We start from the raw sequence: 17,881 nt of genomic DNA, 5'->3' as shown, positions 1-17,881 counted from the left end.
GCACTGCCAGCCCCCATGGGCCCCAACGAGAGTGGGACCATGGTAGGATGGTGGAGCAGGTGAGCAGACAGAACCAGGCGAAGGTGGGTGCAAGTGGGGGCCCCAATTGGCCCACTGATCGCCCCACAGATTGGCCCTAATTGTTGGTCAGGCCTAGAGACCCTACCCATGAACGAATTTCATCCACTGGGCCTCTAGTTACTTATATTCTGCTAGTTAAAGTTTCAAATGCTAGACAAGTTTAAATTCAAATTGTGGTGACTCAGGACCCAGTCTTTTCATGTCATGTAAGTTCATGGGGGGAAAAAATGGATGGTAAATATAAACCCAACACTAGAAAAATATATTTTATGTTTGTGAGTTTTTATGAGAGAATTATTTGAGGGAAAAACATGTATACTCTTTTCACCCGGTGGATAACGAAATATAAAATAATGGTTCAATGGGTTAGTATAATATTTTAAGAATAATGCACAAAAGAGAAAAGAACTACTCACAGACTACTTTTTCTTATTATGAGTCATGCTTAGAATTTTCTCACCCATTTCTGAATATTAATTTTGCATTCTGCTACTTTGCCAAATTAATTTATTAGATCTAGTAGAATTTTTGGGGTTTTCTATGTACAATATCATGTCATCTGCAAATAATGACAGTTTTACTTCCTTCACTCCAACTTGCATGCCTTTTATTTCTTCTTCTTGTTTCACTGCTGTGGCTATACTTCCAGTACTATGTTGAATAAGAATGGTTAAAAAGGCATCCCTGTTTAGTTCCTGATCTTAAGGGGGACATTTTTACTTTTTACCCAGTGGGTTTGATATTGGCTGTGGGTTTGTCATATATGGCCTTTATTATGTTGAGGTGTGATCCCTCTATTCCCACTTTGCTGAGAGTTTTTATCATAAATGGGTGCTGGATTTCATCAAATGTTTTTCTGCATCCATTGATGTGATTATGTGATTTTTATCTTTCATTTTGTTTATGTGATGTTTCACACTTATTGATCTGTGAATATCGTACCAATCGTGCATGTCCAGAACAAATCCCACTTGATCATGGTGTATGGTGTTTTTAATGTATTGCTGGATCTTGTTTGTTAATATTTTGTTGGAGATTTTAACATCATCAGGGATATTTGCCATAATTTTCTTTCTTTGTAATGTATTTAATTGCTTTTGGAATTAGGATAATGCTGGGCTCATAAAATGAGCTGGGGTATCTTCCCTCCTCTTGAATTTTTAAAAATAATTTGGGAAGGATATGTGTTAGTTCTTCTTCGAATGTTTGGTAAAATTTGCCTGTGAAGCCAGTGCAGGACTTTTTTGGGGGGGAGGGTGGGTTTTACTGCTTCGGTTTCATTAGTTATAATCAGTCTATTCAGAGTTTCTGCTTCTTCCTAATTCAGTTTTGGAAGATTGTATGTTTCTAAGAATTTGTCCATCTTGCCCAGGTTGTCCAATTTGTTGGCAGATAGTTGTTCATAGTGTTTTTCTTACTATCTTTTGTACTTCTGTGGTGTCAGTTATTACTTCTCTTTTATTTCTGATTTTACTTACTTGGGTACTCTCTCTTTGTTTCTTGATGAGTCTAGTTAGAAGTCCATCAATCTTATTTATCTCTTGATTTTATTGATCTTTTGTATTGTTTTTTTAGTTTCTATGTCATTTATTACTGCTCTAGTTTTTATTTTTCTTTCTTCTACTTACATTGTACTTCATTTGTTATTCTTTTTTTTCTGTTCATCAGATTATTTATTCACTTGATTCTTAGATTCACTTGTTGATAGATGCATATTTGTTGTTCATAATTTGTATCTTTACCTTTTTCTTCCTCTTCCTCTTCTTAAAGGATACCTTTCAGCATTTCATATAATCCTGGTTTGGTGGTGATGAACTCCTTTAGCTTTTCCTTATCTGTGAAGCTCTTTATCTGACCTTCAATTCTGAATGATAGCTTTGCTGGATAAAGTAATCTTGGTTGTAGGTTCTTGGTATTCATCACTTTGAATATTTCTTGCCACTCCCTTCTGGCCTGCAAAGTTTCTGTTGAGAAATCAGCTGACAGTCGTATGGGTATTCCCTTGTAGGTAACTGAGTTTCTTTCTCTTGCTGTTTTTAAGATTCTCTCTTTATCTTTTGCTCTTGGCATTTTAATTATGATGTGTCTTGGTGTGGTCCTCTTTGGATTCCTTTTGTTTGGGGTTCTCCGCGCTTCTTGGACCTGTAAGTCCATTTCTTTCACCAGGTGGGGGAAGTTTTCTGTCATTATTTCTTCAAATAGGTTTTCAATATCTTGGTCTCTCTCATCTTCTGGCACCCCTATAATTCTGATGTTGGTACGCTTGAAACTGTCCCAGAGGCTCCTTACACTATCCTCGCATTTTTGGATTCTTTTTTCATTTTGCTTTTCCGGTTGGATGTTTTTTGCTTCCTCGCATTTCAAATCATTGACTTGATTCTTGCGCTCCTCTGGTCTGCTGTCGGGCGTCTGTATAATATTCGTTATTTCAGTCCGTGTGTGCTTAATTTCAGTTGGTTCCCCAATATAAGATCGAGGGTCTTATTAGTTTTCGTGTAGATCTCATTAAGTTTATTGGCAGCTTCTAAACAGTTCTTGAGAGACCTTAAAAGTGTGGTTCTGAACTCTATTTCTTCCATTGACAATTTTGTCCTGTTTCTTTGTCTCCGCATTTTGTTATGCTTCCTTGGTGCACCCCCTAGTGGTCTTTGTTCACAGTCTTATAGATAAATCTTGATTGTTGTAGCTAATTCCAGGGAGGGTTTGACCTCCAGGCCAAGTGGCTATGAGAATCAGCTGTGTCAGCAGTGAGAGAACTTCTGTCCTCTAGGGAGGTGCTAATCTAGCCTTTGCCTGAGGCTATCCGGCAAATGCGTCTGTGCAGGGCTTGGGCGGGGCGGGTCGCACAGGATCAACAGGGTGGGCCGGAGAGAGCAGTTATGGCGGCTCTCAGTCCTGTCCCCAGGGGCTCTGCCTGAGTCCCAGCACCCGCTGCAAAGCTCGGAGAGAAAGCTGCACTCGCTCTGACCGAAGCCAGACAGTACCGCTTCTCCCGTTTGAGTCTGGGTCCCTAAAGACTCGCCTGTATCTGGAGCTCAGAGTCTGCGACTCCCTCCCGATTGAAAACGCCAACCGCGCCCTCCACCGCCAGCCAGCTCCGTGCGCTCCGCACCTCAGAATTTGACTTCAGCACTGTGCCTCCTCTAAGTGTCCGTGTGCGTTTCTCTTTCCTCCTAGTTGTAGGACTTCCACTCAGCCAGTGTTCCTGTGGTTCTGGGTGATGTCCCTTCCGTTTTTTGGTTTCACTTTTGAAGTAGTTGTTCAAAGCAGCAAACTCCGGCGTTAACCTATGCCGCCATCTTGGTTCTCCTCATGTTAAGTCATGTTGCTATGTTTTTCTGAATGATCTACATTCTCCCACCCCACCCAATATCTCTTTGCCTGTCTTAACTAAAATCTTATTTAGGCATTAGGCATCATGTGTATCTTAAATGAACAGTTGCATCAACCAGATCCTGTTCAAAAGAAGAAAATCCATTTGTTATTCTTTTTCTAGTTCTTTTAGATGTAGGGTTAGCTGTGATAGATTTACACAATGAAATACCACTCTATTATAAAAATAAAGGATGTCATACCCTTTGCAACAGCATGGATAGACCTGGCATTATTATGTTAAATGAAATAATCCAACATGTAAATATAGGAAAAATAAAATGATGCAAATATTTGATTAATACATAAGTCATGAAAAGAGAAGAAAGGAAAATAAGACAGGTGGGTCAAATAAAAAGCAAGTAATAAGATAGTAGATATAAATACAACTATGTCAGTAAGTATATTAAATGTAAATGGTCTAAATATTCCATGAAAACGATTAAGACTGTCAGTCAAAGTTTTTAAAATCCAAATATGTGCTGCTTACAAGAGACAGCCGTTAGCTATCAGGACACAGGAAGTTTGAATGTGAAGGGATAGAAAAAGATATGCTGGGAAAACCAAATGTGTTTGTTAAATAAGCTCCATTCAGGCATAAAGTATAATGCTACTGGCTATGAATTCAATGTTAATTGATCAATAATATATATGAAATAGATGTCTTTAATAAATAATTACTTAACAATGAAACAAAGCTATGTATTGATTGGTTGGTAAAAATGTGACAGAAGCTCTTCATTTCATTTAGGAGCAATGGTTCAGTATTTGATAATTTGGTGTTGGTGGCAGCATTATAGAATCTCACTAATGTGAATAACAAGAGCTGACTGTATATAATGTCATAGAAATATGACGTGCATCATGTCATAGATGAGATGGTGTCATAGCGTTTCCACAGCACCCCCTGTTCACCCGAATTTCCAACCTCAACTTTTGGGGAATGAGATGAAAAGATTCACTTGTTTACCCTTTTTTTTTTAATATATTTTATTGATTTCTTACAGAGAGGAAGGGAGAGAGATAGAGAGTCAGAAACATCAATGAGAGAGAAACATCGATCAGCTGCCTCCTGCACACCCCCTACTGGGGATGTGCCCGCAACCAAGGTACATGCCCTTGACCGGAATCGAACCTGGGACCCTTCAGTCCGCAGGCTGACGCTCTATCCACTGAGCCAAACTGGTCAGGGCCACTTGTTTACCCTTTTATCTCTTTTATTTGTCTTGATTATTGGTAGGCTTGGGCACATGTCAGCTCTCTCTCTAATACTTATTTTTGTTTTGTTTAATTTAGTTTTTATAACCTACAAGTGTCCCAAGACCCAAGTTAAGGACATCTATTGTTTGGCCTGTGCAGCATTTTTTATATTTTCGAATCAGTTGCTCACATTTAAAAACCCAAAGATTTCATATACAATTTTGAAAGGATCAGGCATATAACTCTTCCTCACAACTCCTTGTGACCAACCTTTCAATCTTTTGCCTTATAAGTCTCTGAGCATCTGCACAAATCATTGTCTGGCACCTATAACTGAGGGTAGATCTGTCCTTCTTGCCATTCTTGTCTATACAAAATGGATAAGCAAATGAACTGCCTAAAATTCTGCCTTTTGAGAAGATCTCCCTCTAGCATGGTCTTCCTGGGATTTTCCTGACTGGGGTGACATGCTGCAGCTGTCCACTTCTAGTTGGTTCCTCCATGATGTGCAGCACCAAGCATAAAGCAGGCATGAGGGCTTTTCCTTCCCAGTCAACTACACAGAAAGAACTCCTTAAGGAAAAGGTCACAATGCGCAGGGACAGGTGTCAGAGTCTGAAACACATGCTTATGCAATTTATTTGTGTCTCCTATAACCGCTGGAGGCCAGTTACATAAATGCAACACCCACCTGGTGATGAACTCGCTTGATCAGACAGCTTGATCCGTATTTTTCAGGGCCAAGTAACAAGCAAGAAACTTTTATTCAAAATGGAGAATATTGTTCTGCAGAAGAGAGGTCTTTGCTTCAAAACCTCTGGCTCTGTCCTATGATTTTATTGTTGGGACTTGCCAGAGATGCCCCTTACTTAAAGTATCTTTTGATCTGTTCTATCATTAGGCTCAAGTGCCAGGGCAATTGCATTGCAACCTGGACTTGATACAGAATCTTCTCTTGCTCTGGTACCTTTCAGGTTATTCAGTAAATGGGTTGGAGAAGCACAGTCAAATGTGATATATGCTGCCTCCAAAATCCTGAAGGCCCCCTAAGTGTGAAGCATCTCTTTAGTTGTGGGTGGAATAATGTGCAGCAACTTTTCTTTATCCTGGAAAAGAATTTTCTGACATGCTTCAGACCACTACATGCCTAGGAATTTTATTCAGGTTTTGGTTCCATGAATTGTCATTGCATTTATCTCTTGCCCTCTGGCTGTCATGGATCTTAGTAAGGCATCTATTATGGACTGAGTTGTGTTTGTCTTCGCACCCCAATTCTTAGTATATTGAAGATCTAACCCCCAAATATGACTGTATTTGAGAGAGGGCCTTTAAAGGGGTCATTAAGGGTAAATAAGATCATAAGGTGGGGCCCTAATCCTATAGGACTGGTGTCCTTATAAGAAGAGAAGGAGATTAGAACTCTCTCCATGCATGCACAAGCAGAAGGCTGTATGAGGACATAGAGAGAAGGCAGCCAACTTCAAACCATGAAGAGAGGTCTTGCCAGAAACCAACCCTGCTGGCATTTTAAACTTAGACATCTAGCCTCCAAAACTGTGAGAAAGTAAATTTATGTTATTTAACACACTTAATGTGGTATTTTGTTATGGCAGCCCAAGCTGACTAAGACAGCACCTAAGGTACTTGTTCCCTACTTATCATCAGATTCAATCTGAATAATTCCAGGAATGTAGAGGGTGAGTGTAATATTTCATAGGATATCATAATAATCAAGTTCTCCACAGACTGGATTATGGCAGAGAAGGAAGGTGGACATAACTCTGAGGCAAGATTGTAACGGCATATTGTTGGCTCTGCCAAGTGAGAGCAAACTTCTTTGTGAAAGAAAGAAAGAAAGAAAGAAAGAAAGAAAGAAAGAAAGAAAGAAAGAAAGAAAGAAAGAAAGAAAGAAAAAGAGAGAGAGAGAGAGAAAGAGAGAAAGAAAGAAAGAAAGAAAGAAAGAGAGAGAGAAAGAAAGAAAGAAAGAAAGAAAGAAAGAAAGAAAGAAAGAAAGAAAGAAAGAAGAGCATTTGTGAGATTAATAGCTATATATCAAATGCCAGGAGCTGTGTTGATATTTTCCAGTAAAGGTACCACATCTGGAAGAGCAGCTGCTATTGAAGTCTCTGTGTAACTAAATTTATGGTGTCCACAGTTCCATTACCTTTGAAATGATGCAAGAAGTAAGTTAAATAAAAATATAATACTTTCAACTTATAAAAAAAAAAGAGTACTCTGGTCAAAACTTCTGCAGAAAAACTGTATGACCACCACCCTGTATCTTTCAAGTCTTTGGTAATCATACTGAGCTCTGCAGTCCACCTAGAGACATGGTATTTTGTTGTTTATTGTCCTAGAAGAAAGGAAGCGTTTGAGGGACTTCCACTTGTTGCCTCCTATCGTCTGAGCATTAGGGACCCAATGTGCAGAGTGCAGAGCACTCTAGTGTGTATTCCAATCACTACTGTCCGGCACTGGAAAAATAACAACAAAATGGGTCCACAGCCAACAGGACTCACTGTGGGATTTGGATTACAACCCATTTATTATTTGACCAACATAAGTCTTCACTTTGGTGAAACACAGTGATTAACATCAATTCAGAGTCAGTGTCTAGTGACCCACAAAAATCAGAGTTTCCCTTTCTCCATGGCACTTCCATCCTACTAACTGGATGCTGGCCATTTTGGGGAAGGTTTAGAGGGTGATTTACAGAATATACTTGTAGCAAAATCTCGGGGTTTCCAGTTGTGCAATATTTTTAAAAAATATATTTTATTGATTTTTTACAGAGAGGGAGAGAGATAGAAACATCGATGAGAGAGAAACATCAATCAGCTGCCTCCTGCACACCCCCTACTGGGGATATGACCACAACCCAGGTACATGCCCTTGACCAGAATCGAACCCAGGACCCTTCAGTCCGCAGGCCGATGCTCTATCCACTGAGCCAAACCGGTTAGGGCAAATTGTGCAATATTTGTTTAGTGACAGTGGGGCCTTGGACTCTAGCTCCATAAACACAGGGATCATATTACTTGGCTCACCTTCATATTCCAGAACCAAGCATAGTGCCTGACACAAAAGGGAGCACATGAGTAGTTTCTGAATAAATGAAGCAGGGAAGCGTGTGGGAAAGGAACATACTCAGCTCTGGGCCCAGCTCACATACAGGTTTGGAAAACAAAGACCATCAAGACTGGTCATAGCCGTGGCCTGTTTGGCTCAGTGGATAGAGTGTTGGCCTGCAGACTGAAGGGTCCTGGGTTCGATTCTAGTCAAGGGCACATGCCTGGGTTTCGGGCTGGAACTCCAGTGGGGGGCATGCAGGAGGCAGCTGATCAATGATTCTCTCTCATCGTTGAAGTTTCTATCTCTCCCTCCCTCTCCCTTCCTTCCTGAAATCAACACAAATATTAAAAAAAAAAAAAAGACTGGTCATAAAGAGTTCCCAATACACAAGGGTGCATCTGTATTCCTGGAGCGCTCCATTGATGACAACTTGACTGGACCAGAGCCTAGGTATCCAGAATTCTGAATCTCAGCCACTTTCGACCTCTTTTGGCAAAGACAGCCTCTTTTCCCCTACTTACCTCACAGGTCTCCACCTCCAGGGTTATCCAAGTCTTAGTTCCAAGGATGAATCTTGACTGAATACAAAGAGGATTACAGAAGCACCAGATCGTTTTCTGCGAATGAATATCAAATCACCTTTGACATCCATCTGATTCTGGACTCATGCCCCATCCAAGTGCATGGGCATCGGGTGCCTTAGAATCTGAGGCCTTGACTCTGGCTTGTTGTTTGCTGGCTAAGACCCCACTTGCCTCTCCTTCTGCCCCACTTAGCTTGCCAGGCCCCTCCCACCTCTTGCCTGAGGCCCTTTTTGATACCTCTTTAGGTATTTGATCTAATACCATGCTTCGCAACATATTTTAACATTCTCTTACTTTTATTTTGTAATAGGTGTAGATAAACACAGAAAAGTTACAAAATAGTACAGAGTTCCCATATGCCCTTCCTGCAATGATCAAACCAGGAAATTAACCATGAGAGGGCACACATCACTAAACCAGGGATCTCGTTGAAATTTCATTGTTTTCTTCCATGAATGTGCTTTTATCATCCCAGGATCCCACCTGTTATTTAGTTGTGTTGTCTCTTTGGCCTTCTTCAGTCTATCACAGTTCCTCAGTCTTTCCTTATCTTTCTTGACCCTGACATATTTGAAGAATACCAGTTAGGTATTTCAGAAAGTCTCTCAATTTGTGTCATGGGGAGTATTTTTAAAGGTAATATTGCATCATATTACGTCTAACTTAAAATTCCTATTTGCATATCACTTACAGAATAATATCTTAAACTTCCCATCTGGACAAGTGGACTCTTGATCATTTGATCTTGCTGTCATTTCATTCTCTTTATGGCTCTTAGAATCACCCAGTTCTGCAGCCATCCCGAACCTACTCTAATAAATATGCTCCAGCATTTTCATCCTCACTACACCTAAAATCCGTTTTTCCTTCCCCCTTATCCAGGTGAACTCCTAGTATTATTTAAGACACTATTATTCAGGAAAGTGATGTTAGAAGCTACAAAACCCCCACATCTTAGTGGCTGGACATAATAACAGTTCATTTCTCATTCACGCAAGGTCTCATGTGGATGTTGCTGGTTGGTCGGTTCCCCTCGGAAGCTCTCCTCCGAGTGGCAGAAACATCTCGTGGCACTGCCATCCTCAACAAATAGCCTCTAAGATCACCATGGGACGGAAGAAAAAGAAGTTTGTATATATGTCACACGCTAATACGTGTTCATGTCATTTCTGTCCATATTACATTGGTCAAGACTAATCATATGGTCACAGGCATATGCGAGAGGTTAGGGAAATGTAGTTTCCTGGATCCCAGGTAGAAAATGAAGCAGTTCAATAAAGTTATGGCATTTCTATGTCACTGGCCACCCTCCAGTGAACAAATTGCTTTATATTTCTTCCCACATAATACAACTTGCTCACCCTCTTCCCAAGAGAGAGAACTCAGACACCTATCCAGCTGTAGCAGGCAACTTGGAGCCCAGGATCTCTGCATGGTTCAGGCCTCCTCATGAAAACAGCAGCAGTTCTTTTTGGTCTGATCTTCTGTGATCTGAGGGATTGTTATGCCCAGATATCAGGATCCCCAAAAGCCCACCAGGGAGCCAGCCGAGTCCGATGCAAAAGCAAAGAGTCTTTATTCGAGCTAGCTCGGCTCCCCGACCACACTCACTGACGCAGTGGCAAGCGGCAGAGAGAGCTAGCTCTGTGTGGAGAGGGGTTTTATAGGGGAGTTGGAGTAAGGGGAGGAGAGAGGACTGTGGGCCCTGCCAATTGGCTGGGCGCAAGTCGGTGTCTTGTTACACAGGATGTGGTCGTATCTATGGCGCGCACTTCCCTTGATTGTCATTGGTTAGTTTAAAGAAATCCTAGGTGTGGCTAGCAGAGGCTTGGGCTTCCAGGAAGAAGCTCCTTGCTGAGCACATGGCTAAGGCTGCTGCCCAAAAAATGGAGGATCTGGGGTAAGATGGAGGATGTAGCCCTCGCCCTGGGGCAAGATGGAGGAAGTAGCCCTCGCCCTTTCAGGATAAGATCTGCCACCCCACTTTCCTGATCTCCAAAATACAGTGGTGGACCAGGACAGGAGAACTGCATGAAACTCTTCCATTTGGAGAATTATTCTATTAATTTGAAGAAAGTCACATATGCGGACCTTTATACATGGGGACCCACTGTGCTATACTTTTATACGATTGGCAACATAGTAGTTTTGTTTACACCAGTATCACCACAAACACATGAATAGTGCATTGTCCTATGACATTAGGATGGCTATGGTGTTGGGTGGTAGGAATTTTTCAAATCCATTATAATCTTATGGGACCACCATGGTACACGGGGTCCTTCATTGACCAAAACACCATTTTGTGGTGCATGGCTATATTATCTTTGATTTGCAAATGAGAAAACTGAGGCACAGAATTCAAAGGTGACTTGCTCAAGGTCATGTGAGTAGGAAACGGTGGAGTCAGGATTCAGCCCAGTGCTTTTAACTGCTCTGCGTGTCCCACTGCTGTTCACCTAAGTTGGAGCCATGAGGGGTAAAGAGTGTCCTCTAATGAATGTTAACTTATGCTACTGAAGCTCAGAATCGCTGGGCAGTTGAGCCCCAAGGAGAAACAGAGTAAGGAGGTGTGACCAAGAAGCTGGGATGGCACCCTAGTGGCTCCGTCAGAATGATAAGTCAGTGCCAGCCATGTGACCAAAGAGCAGATCACCAGAGTGCATGGCTGCAGCAGCAGCAACTCACAGAACAAAGCTCCAGCAGGATGGTTGGGGCAGAATTACAAGGTGCCTTTCCTTGTGATGAATTGCGCTAAAGCCTCTGATGGGTGTGACCTCAGAGGGCCAGCTCACCTGGTCCTCAAAACAGCCCCCAAATGTCTCTAGAAAACAGCAGGATGTGAGTTTCTCTCTCATAAATTCTCCTTTTATTGAAGTCATATCTGATGTCTTCTCTCCCCCCCCCCCAAATTGTTCTAAAATATAATTGGATTTCTAAACTATGGATTTAAATTTTATTTTAAGATTGTGAAAACTTGATTCAAATGAGTATTTTAGAGCTGAAAATCCTTTCTCTGATTCCCAACAGTAACTGCAAATCTCAGAACTCGGATTGCAAGCCTGCTTTAGAGGTGGGCTTGATCCACAGTAGTCCTATCCCCTCCTGCCTGGCCAGGTGAGGGAGGCTGCCACTGGAGATGGCTTTCCCACACAAGCTGATGCTTAAGCATAGTAGTCCCTCCTTTGGAAAACTGCTGTTTGAACTACTCTGTTATTCTTAGTCTCTTATTCTGTAGGACAACTCTGTTATTTTTAGACTGTAAAATACCTTTGTTTTTTGCTTGAATAGAAAAGATAAACTTAACTGTCTGACCTTGCAAGCTAGCCCTCTAAAGGGGCTGATACACTGATACTGGTATTAATTCACATATTCTGCCGAGTGTTTGTTCATCCAAGGTTACAGGTGTCTATATAGATATGATATGTACTCAAAGTTACAAGTTGTCTGACAGGTGTTTGTTAGATATGATATGTATTCAAGGTTACAAGCTGTCTTACACGAAGAACTAGAAGGATATAAAAAGGAAATACTCCCTCCTGTGTTTGTTCAGAATTTGACAGAGGTAATCTGCTCTGAACCTGCATGCAATAAAGATGACTCCTAACTAAATGGATCATTAGGGGTCTTGTCCAGCTCGCTGATTTGTGATACAACAATCCAATGGGTGTCCAGACTCTCTTGCATTTCTCTTTTTGAGCCATAATGTACAGGGGTCCTACCAACAGGACAGGGGGTCTGGACATGGAATCAGTGGGGCAGAGCGATCCAAACTGCAGTGCCTTGAAACCCAGAGCAGAAATCTCCCCTGGAGGCAGCAGAGATGTGAAACAGGAATTTTAGGGGAATATAGGCAGGCTTAGGGAATTTTTAGAATTGGGGTCCATGGAAAAACACAGGGCTACAGATGGGAGAAGGTACATTTCCATAAGACAAGGAAGCCAGATGCAGTTACATTTCCATAAGACAAGGAAGCAGCAACAGGTACATCTCCATAACACAAGGAAGCCAGGTGCAGGGAGTAGCCACAGGTGCATTTACATAAGACAAGGGAGCTGGGAGTAGCCAAAAAATCTATATTTACAAAATAAACAAGAAGGAAGAAAGCCAGAAAGAAAAAACAATGAGGGAGGAAGGCATCACATGTCCCATGTGGTGTTTGACCTTTGAGTTCAGGAGTTGCTATCGTGGCCAATCAGAGGGGATATCCAGACACAGGGACTTGCAGCCTTTACAAACTGTGGAAGAAGGGACGGGGTGGCTCCCTTTCCTTCTCCCCATGTGGGAGTCCATTCTGTGGGGCTCCTTCCCTCTCCCCATGTGGGAGTCTGTACTTGTTCTTTAATAAATTTCCACCTTTGCTGTACTACTCTCTGTCCGTGGATTCATTCTTTGACTCTGGCGGACAAAGAATCCGGGTTCCAGTCCAAAAATTCCTTTTCAGATGGAAGTGGCTGGAGGAGTTTGAGAAAGGATTATCATGATGAAGCCTGTGCCTGCTGCCAAAGGACAAGGGGACAGGGAAGTGGAGGTGGCTTCTGCATCTCCAGAGGCCAGCAGTGGGAGACAGCCTGGAGCACGCTGGTTCGTGTCTGGACAAGGGTGGCAGCGTTTGACCACCACAGTGGCCGTGGGTGGAAGTTCAGACAACACGGAGGGTCATAATCCCCTACGAGGCCTTGTGTTTATTTTTGTCACCCTTTCCTCCCAGCCATTGTTTTAGCTACTTATCTGTTTCTTGCCCATCACTGTGCCTAGGCAGGGAGTATTTCATCTGCCCTCTGCCCCAGCACTTCTGACTGTGCTTGGCACACACATACTCAGTGCTCAGTAAATCGTGTTGAATGGACACCTTGCCCCGAAGATGCATCCACTGAAGAGGACACAGGTACAGTAAGTTTCTGCCTTGCTGGATTTCACCTTTGTCCAGGCAGCGGTGGGTGTGATCTTCCCACAGACAGTGGCAAACTGAGCAGAGAGCAGACAACAGGTGACTGATGCCATGCCCTGAGGGAGGAGCCTGGCAGGCAGATAGTTTTGGTGAGAAGCAGGTAAAAAGTAAGGAACGAAGTCCCTGCCAGGGAGAAGTTAAAATGCTAATAGGTTAAACAGGGAAAAGCCAGGGAGGGATTCTGCGTCTATAATGGAAAGGGACTGGTGGGTTGAGGGAAAACCATATGGGGTTAAAACAAGCCAGGCAGCTGGCAATGGTAAGAAGGTGGCCACATCTGGAACATGACCTGACCTTACCCCTTCGCACTAAGCCAGTCCCTCCCTCTATCCTGTGCCTTGTGCAACATTAAAGTGTAACCATAGGTTGAGGTCAGAAAGAAGGCCCAGCAGGCAACAGAGGCCAAGATGGAAGCCCGGGACAGTGAGAGGAGGAAGCCTGCCCCTTTGAACCCGGGGACAGTGAGAGGAGGACAGTGAGGCCCGGCAAAGGGGCAGGGTGAGGCTCAGATGAACCAGGAGAGCACAATAGGAAGGGCTTTTGGCCACAGCAAAGTACATTTGTCAGGGGAGGCCAGGTGTGGGGGAGCAGCAAGCTCCTAGGAGGCTGCAGACTTGTGGGGGGAGGAGTGGGGGTGAGGGATGGCCAAGAGGAAACACAGCAGTGGGCAGGGTGGCCAGGGGCTGCCTTTGCTAGGTGACGAGCTGTGGGCTAGGCGCCTGGATGCACCTGGTGCCCGAGGACCCCGCACCACAGGAGCAAGTGAGGGGCCACTGGCCCTGAGCAGATAGAGGTTGGACCCAGGGTCCCTGAGGAGAGGCTGCAGCCCCCAGCAGCAGCAGGGCCATTTCCCTGTGGAGCAGCCTTCTGCCCCACACTGGGGGGGGTCAGTGCCAGGGTCCCACATAGAATCTTAGTAGAGAGCTGGTCACAGTGCAGGTGGATGAAACATGTTCAGGTGGGGAAAACAGACAGCGGGCCTTCCCCAGGGTCATAGAAGAAGCTACAGGAACTACTGAATCAGCTTAAACCGAAGGTTCTAAAGCCATGACTTATTTGGCAATCTTGGACTTACTCCATCATAGGCCAAGGTCATCCCCACATCTCCTCCCTGGTGAAGCTATCAGGGCTGTGGCAGCACTTGGAGAATGAGGTCAAATATCAGAGTGGAGAGGCAGACATGGGGGGAGGGGGTGGCTGGTGGTGGCAAACTGACCCAGACAGGGGCTTTAACTTCTGGCAACCCCCAGAGCCCAGGGAAGCACTGCCCAGTGGGTTGTAACGCGAGCCATGAAGGCCACAGCAAATTCTTGGCACCCAGCTCCTGGGCACTGCTCTATCTGGGTGAAAGGAACCTCGGGGTTGAAGTCTACTGTTATGACAGGGGCTAGCATGCTGTTCAGGCAATAACTCAGGGAAGTGCCAGAGAATGGCCACAAGATTTCTGTCTATAGGAGGACTTGCCTGCAGAAAGTGGGAAGCACAGTTGACTGAACATTGGATGTAGTCTCCTAGCTGTTCTTATTTTTTATAGAAATCAATGTTCTATGCAAATAATGAGCACATAACTGTTTACTACCTGAACAATGCAACATATTAACAATAAGCCTCCTGATTTTGTTGAGTATGTGTCTGACAGCCTCATACATGGACTGCCTTTATCATAATGCTTTGCAAATGCTGTTCTGGTGTGTCAGAGAGACTTTGTGAGGAATTCTAAGGCATAGAGTAAAAATAAAAATACTAATGTCTCTTTCCCAATGATTTGGAAAAGATACATCTTTATACAGCCTTTTTTTTCACTAGCTTTTTTTAAATGACAAAATTGGGTTAAATTTTTTTTAATAAAGATTGCATTATTAGTCAATGGTTGCTTTTTCTGGTCAAACCAGTTGTGCCTGGAGAAACTCCACTATGAGCAAACCTGTAGTTTTTAAACTTTGAAATAAATGTAACAATATTTAATGGAGGGAAGTAAATAAGTTATGACTTACTAGTGTTAATGGGATAATGCTCATATTTGTGGGACTATCAATTTGAGAAGGAATTTTTATAGATTTCAACACTGAACATCAGAGAGCTATGTGAAAAGTTGACTGAGGTAGAAGCCTGGGAACTCTTGCATTATAAATCAAATCATTTCTTGACTTGTCCTAGAAAAGTAGGACAACTGTGCAGTAATAATTCTTGTGTGTGCATTCCATTCTTTGCAGTGCCAAGCCTTTAAAAAATGAAATGATTTTTCTTTATTCAAATTCAAAAGTTATATCCTTTTTAAATACAGCACTTGAAGTCTAAATTGTGTTTTGACCTCTAACTTGAACTGGAATTTCTTGTGGCATTATGGTCTATATTTAGTGCTGTGATAAACTGTTTCCAAATCTCCTAATACCACATTTGTAATATAGTGTACCATGTGATAAACACTTCTGAGCTTTGACAATGAAAGAAAGCTTTCACGAATTTTAAGTGCAGAAAAGATGAATGTTAAGAATATAATTTCTAAAATTTGTAATGGTACACTTGTTAAATTCACACTGTGAATAATCTTCAAAGAACAAGCCCAAAATTAAGAAATTCCATCATTGTTTATAGTTAAAATTTCCCAAGTTTCAACAGAAATTTAGCTAAATTTTCAAACTCAGAGTTAAGAGATTGAGAAAATGTTACGATGTTCAGACCTACAGTGTTTGCTATTTATGATCAAATGGTGATAAAATTGCAAGAGCATGAATTACCTGGCCTTTAATTAGCATTACATATTTGACAATTAAAAAAAAAGGAAGAGAGAGGATAAAAGAAGGAAAGGAAGAAAGGTGGGAAGGAAGAGAAAGAAAAAAAAAAGGGAAACAAGGGAAGGAAATTGCTAGTTTTCCAAAGTCGGTCTTTGTTTTCCATTCTCATCATCGATGTATGTGTGGGAGTTTCAGTTGCTTCATGTCCTAACCAACACTTAGGCTTTTTAAGTTGGAACTGTTCCATCACATGTGGGGTGATACGCTTATGGTTTTAATGTGTTTTCCTAATGACTAAAGATGGCAAACATTTTTTCATTTGCTTATTTGTCACAGGTACATCTTCAGTGGAGCATCTGTTCAAATCTTTTGCCCATTAAAAAATACAGCCTTCAAAACACTCCTATTTTTCATATCTGCCTCCTTCCCCTACCCCTGGGAACTATTCTATAGTTAATTCTCACTTTATCTGATCTAGACTCCCTGTCTTCCAGCCCCTTACCCTGCCACCTCCCTGCCTCTCCCACAGTGCTACCAGAGACATCTTCCAGCATGTGCTGATGTGTCATTCTCTTGCTCAGACAAGTGCAGTGGGCCCTGACAGGCTCTCCATCCTCCCCGAGGGTGCCTTCTTCATGTGCTTCTCACCTGTTTTATTCCAGAGCCTCCCATTCCCCCTTTTGTTTAATTTGTTTGTTTTTTCACCAACAGGGGACTAAATGCAGACCCAGGAAGCCTCCCTGTTCTTTCACTCCTGTGGCCTCTACAGGTATGAATGGCCTCTACCCAGGTTGTTATTTCCCAAGCAGACCTGTGGGATCTCTGTCCTGAGTAAAATAACCTAGCCCATGGCACATCTCTGTATTGTTTTAAAATTTTAAAAATACATAAAACTACGAAGTATAACATAACCATCCAGCTTTCTCCCTTGGGGTAAGGCAACTCTGGATTTAGTACCCATTCTCTGTTCAACTGCCCCATTCAGTGTGAAGTAGGTCATCAGATCTCAGCGGGGCTCATGAACTCCTTGTGCAACCCCCACCCCCCAGCAATGTTGGCAGAGAAGTGTGGAAGACCCAGCCCTGGGAATACAGGCCTTTGGTGCTTGCCGAGAGCTCTCCGTGGTCCTGCAAGTGCCGCTGTGCACAGCGCAGATTCCAAAGACAGGCCTTCCTCATTGCCCATTTTCTCCTGTTCTATTTATAACATCCTAGCTTTCCTTTCCTCACAATCTACATACACTTCATGGTCCATTTCTGTTTTAAAATTTTTAAAATACATAAAACTACAAAGTATAACATAATCACCCAGCTTAAATATTACTTGAAAAAAAGATTTTATATATTTGCAGACATCTATCATCTATCTATCTATCTATCTATCTATCTATCTATCTATCTATCTATCTATCTAATCATCTATCTATCTATACTAGAGGCCTGGTGCACTAAATTTGTGTATGGGAGGCAGGGAGGGGTCCCTCAGCCCAACCTGCACCCTATCAAATCCGGGAGCCCTCAGGGGATGTCCTACTGATGGCTTAGGCCTGCTCCCCATGGTTCTCTGCTGTCTGTGGGGCCCACTTGACTGCTCCTGGGTTGCTGCTGGTGACGGCCAAGCAGGCCCTGTGTCACCACTGCAACATGGCAGGCATCCCACCCTGCACCCGGCTGCTCAGCACCCGAGTATGTGCATGCTGCCTACAGGTCTGCCATCTTTGCCAGGTTAATTTGCATACTTGCTCCTGATTCGTTGTGGGTGCCGTGGAGGGATGGGCAATTTACATATTTGTCTATTATTAGTATAGGTAAAAAGCCAGCGACCATAATGCCTTAATGACCAGAGACCAGAATACTGTGGCCCCTGGCCCAGGCTGACCCTGCCCC

Source organism: Myotis daubentonii, chromosome 4, assembly GCF_963259705.1.
Source record: "Myotis daubentonii chromosome 4, mMyoDau2.1, whole genome shotgun sequence".
In the NCBI taxonomy this organism is placed as follows: Eukaryota; Metazoa; Chordata; class Mammalia; order Chiroptera; family Vespertilionidae; genus Myotis; species Myotis daubentonii.
Note: the sequence above shows the minus strand (reverse complement) of the source record.